Below are 4,722 nucleotides of genomic sequence, written 5' to 3' on the forward strand. Positions count from 1 at the left end.
CAAACCACAAATGTTTTCCATCACTCTAATTTTGAAAATGTTAGATAAATAGAATTATACAGTATGTGACCTTTTGAGAAGGGCTTTTATCACTCAGCTTAATATCCTTGAAATCCATCCAAGCGGTGGCGTGTTATCCATTGTTCATTTCTTTTTATTGCTGATATAGTATGCCATAGTATGGAGGTTCCACAGTTTGTTTAATCACTTACCTGTTGGAGGACATTTTGGTTGTCCTATTTGGGGGGCTGTTATAAACAAAGCGGGTATGAACAATCATGTACACATTTTTGTGTGTATATACGTTTTCATTTTTCTGGGGTAAATGCCCAAGCGTGTGATTGCTGGATCATATGGTAAGTGTGTGTTTAGTTTTTAAAGAAAACTACCAAATTATTTTTCAGGGTGTCTGTGCTACCTTATATTCCTACCAGCAATGTATGAAAGATCCTGAGTTATTTATCTTCTCATCTCCCCCCTGCCCTTGGCCCAGCACCTAGAAAGGCCCTGCCCATAGAAGACACTCAGTACATGGTTGTCTGCATGAATGGCTAAGGACCCCCACAACCTACTGGTACATTGCCATTCCAGGATTCCATTCCCAGTCATAATTGAGGACTTTAAGTAGCTTTGAATAATCCTGTCAGTCTGAATTTAGATATACCAATCCAAACTAAGCCACGGAAGGGGGTCTCCTATGAACCTGCTCCAATGGAGGCATAAAATAGTTCTATTGAGAAGCGGAGTCATTAGTAGCTTTATTTCCCTCCCATGCACCTCTGCTCATAGAAAAATGAGAAGGTCAAATATTTCCAACACCAAGCTCCGTCTCTAGGGTTTGGCACCTTGTACCTCTCTTGAGCTGAGAAGGAACAACGATGACCTTGCAGGCTCGGCTGTACCCAAAGGAGCCGTGTGGTGTGGACCAAGGTCAGTGTGCGGGACACCAGGAAGACACCTGCCCCCATTCTCCCAGCCCACAGTCACCCATTAGCCATAGAGAAGAGATGCTTGGAGCTACCCTGTGAGTTTTCCAGAACGCTGACTCCTCCATGGAGAACTCCTCTGAGGAGCGCTTCCCAGAGTATAATCCATGGTGTAACAAAGACCATTATTTGCTCTGTCAAAGATTTGGTTTTCTCCTCTGTAGAATATGAATACCGGGAACTGATAAAGTTGTTTGTAGAGTCAATGAAATGACACATGTGGAAAGAACTTGTCCAGGGCTGGGCTCCGTGGAACTATTGGTTCCCAATATCATTTCCTCTTTCCTCTTCTCAATAACTAGACAGACATGAGTTCTGGAGTTCTTGTTACACCTTCCATCCTCTTTTCTGCCTATTTGGCTCCTCTGCCTCAGAATCCTGTTCGAGTCTCATCTCCTTTGCCAACTTCCTCTCAAAAGTCTGCCTTACCTTGTGGACTTCCTGGGTTTCTTAGAGCAGAGTGGTCCTGGATGAGCTTAAACTCAAGGTGTCCTTAGGTGAGTTGTTTTTCCTGGAAGCAGGACCCAGAATGGGATCCTTGCCTAGAAAGTTTTAGGTGCTAAGACACCCAGGGAACCAAAGGAAGAGATGGTGACAATGGAGGGGTGTCATTGGGAGAGGAAAGTCATCCTTCTCCTCATCTCTGTTTTCCACAGGGACCAGCCTGGCTCTCAGATGGTGAGGGCCAGAGTAACGCAACTCTTGTGTGAAGCACTGGGAGGCAGGGCAGGTGTGGAGACATGGGAAGACAGATCCTGGGCAGGGAGCACAGCCTTTCCCCGGTGGAGATCAGGTGGATGCCCAGTGGGGGAAGAACAAGCCCAGAATTGTTCAGAGACATCAAAGACATTCTCATGGGACTCTGAGATCCTTGGGGGAGGATTTTGAGAAGACTTTACATAGACAAAAAGGATGATGAGACAGCAGAATTTATGACGTCATTCACACTCACTAGCTGATTACACTTCGAAATAATGCAAACCTCTCCACTCACTGCTTAACATCCACTTGCCAGGTAGTGGAATCAATCTTGCACAGGTATGTGGGTGCTTCCTGTGTGTTGTGGATTGCCTGATACAGCAACTGGTGCCTGGAACTCCGCTGCCTTCTAGAGTTTGAGATTCAGAGAAAATGGGGAGAAGAGAACAATTTACTGTTTGTTAGGACTTCATCTGCACCAATAAATCCTGTTCCACAATTCAATCTCCCAAACCCAATCTCCACCACCCATGACATTTTTCTCTCCTTCTTGCACTTTAATGAAGGTTTCTGCATTAATTTTGCACAGGTTTTTACAAAACTTAGTTGATGTAGAATTGTACTGAGAAATACCTAATAATATTTTGGTTCCCATGTGGCCAAGAGAGGGTTTTAACCTGTCTGTGTCAAATTTAGTTCAGTCTCTCAATCGTGTCTGACTCATTGTGACCCCATGGACTGCAGCATGCCAGGCTTCCCTGTCCATCACCAGCTCCCAGAGCTTGCTCAAACTCATGTCCATCGAGTCTGTGATGTCAGCTACCCATCTCATCCTCTGTCGTCCCCTTCTCCTCTAGCCTTCAATCTTTCCCAGCATTAGGGTCTTTTCCAGTGAGTCAGTTCTTCCCAACAGGTGGCCAAAGTACTGGAGTTTCAGCTTCAGCATCCGTCCTTCCAATGAATATTCAGGATTGATTTCCTTTAGGATGGACTGGTTTGGATTTCCTTGCAGTCTAAGGGACTCCCAAGAGTCTTCTCCAACACCACAGTTCCAAAGCATCAATTCTTTGGCGTTCAACTTTCTTTATGGTCCAACTCTCACATCCATATATGACTACTGGAAAAATCATAGCTTTGACTATACAGACCTTTGTTGGCAAAGTAATGTCTCTGCTTTTTAATATGCTGTCTAGGTTGGTCATAGCTTTTCTTCCAAGGAGCAAGTGTCTTTTAATTTCATAGCTGCAGTCACCATCTGCAGTGATTTTGGAGCCCAAAAATATATGTTTCTCCACCCATTTGCCATGAAGTGATGGGACCAGATGCTGTGATTTTAGTTCTTTGAATCTTGAGTTTTAAGTTAGCTTTTTCACTCTTTTCTTTCACTTTTATCAAGAGGCTCTTTAGTTCCTCTTCACTTTCTGCCGTAAAGGTGGTATCATCTGTGTATCTGAGGTTATTGATATTTCTCCCGGCAGTTTTGATTCCAGCTTGTGCTTCATCCAGCCTGGCATTTCGCATGATGTACTCTGCATGTACGTTAAATAAACTTACATGGGTTAAAACCAAGATAAGAGCTGTCATCAGGGATTATTCGGTTTAGCTGTATTTGCACTCAGTTCTTTTTAAGAACTGGGCTTCCCTGATGGCTCAGTGGTAAAGAACCCACCAGCCAAAGCAGGAGATGCAAGTTCAATGCCTGGGTCGGGAGTATCCCCTGGAAAAGGAAATGGCAACCCATCCAGTATTCTTGCCTGGGAAATCCCATGGACAGAGGAGCCTGGTGGGTTACAGTCCCTGGGGTCACAAAGAGTCAGACACAACTTCGCAACTAAACAACAACTTTTTAAGAATTGGTAACTTCTTGAGTTATTGAAGCCATTACTGCTAACATAAGAGTTTAGGGATCCAAACTTCCTAGAAATTCTGAATGAACGTCTTTTCATTTGATTCCAATCTTTTTTTTTTAAGTGAGATGCTCAAGTCACTTCCTGAGTTAAGTCACTGAACTTGTAGGTTGTCCAGCTGCCTCCCTGAGGTCTTCGTTGACCAAGGAATCAGCTGTGAGGTCTGACTGAGTGTTCAGACTGGTGTCTGTTATCACATAACCTTTGTTTGTGGCCTGGAGAGCTCAAGGATTGGCCACAGAGAACAGGCAGGGTCTACCCCGTGGTGGCATGGATGAGCTTCCAGGATGAACGACTCTTGACAGGCGTCCACTTTCAGTTTCAAAGCAAGTGCCTGGCAGCATTCTTCTTAGGCACATGGGCGGCTTCCCCTTCCTTCTCCGAGGTGATTACATAGTATTTCTCACAGCCTACAGCTAGCTTGGAAAGTGAAAGTGTTAGTCGCTCAGTGGTGTCTGACTGTTTGCGGCCCCATGGACTGTAGCTCCACGAGGCTCCTCTGTCCATGGGATTTCCCAGGCAAGCATCCTGGAGTGAATAGCCCTAAACCTTTTAAATATAAAAGACATGGAGGACGCTAGGGGCCTGGGGACAGTGGCCACGGCCACAGTGCTGTCACCCTCTGCCGTCCAGGTGCACGGCTGGATTTCATTGAATGCCCCATGTTCTTGGCACGCGAAGAACCCTAAGTGTGGTCCGGTGGCTTGGGCTGGCTTCCTGCTTGTGTCAATGCTAAACCGGCAGGATTCTTCTGCTGCCCGGGAGGCTGCCAGTGGCCCCTGGCTCAGACTTGAGGTGCCCTTTTGTTCCTCACCACTTGGCCCGGGAAACAGCTGTCTTCTGACAGGCTTATCAGGAACAGACTATTCTCAGAGCTCCAAAGCTCTTGCCAAAGAAATAAATGACCAATTCTTCCCCAAAGTGGATCTCACTCCAGGAGTGCCTGTGAGCGGCTCACAGGGGGCAATTGATAAGTATCTGTTGAGGGAACTGGGTACACAGAACATCTTCTGGATCGCTTACCTGCTTGAAAACATTCTCATGTGGTGGTAAGTTTGGCTTAAGAGAAGCTCCAGTGAACCTGGACTGCAGAGCCTAGATGCCTTCTTTCGATGTTGCTCCCAAGCAGT

This window comes from Bos grunniens, chromosome 27 (genome assembly GCF_055505025.1).
Source record: "Bos grunniens cultivar Pamir isolate PY7600 chromosome 27, Bosgru_T2T1.0, whole genome shotgun sequence".
Classification (NCBI taxonomy): Eukaryota; Metazoa; Chordata; class Mammalia; order Artiodactyla; family Bovidae; genus Bos; species Bos grunniens.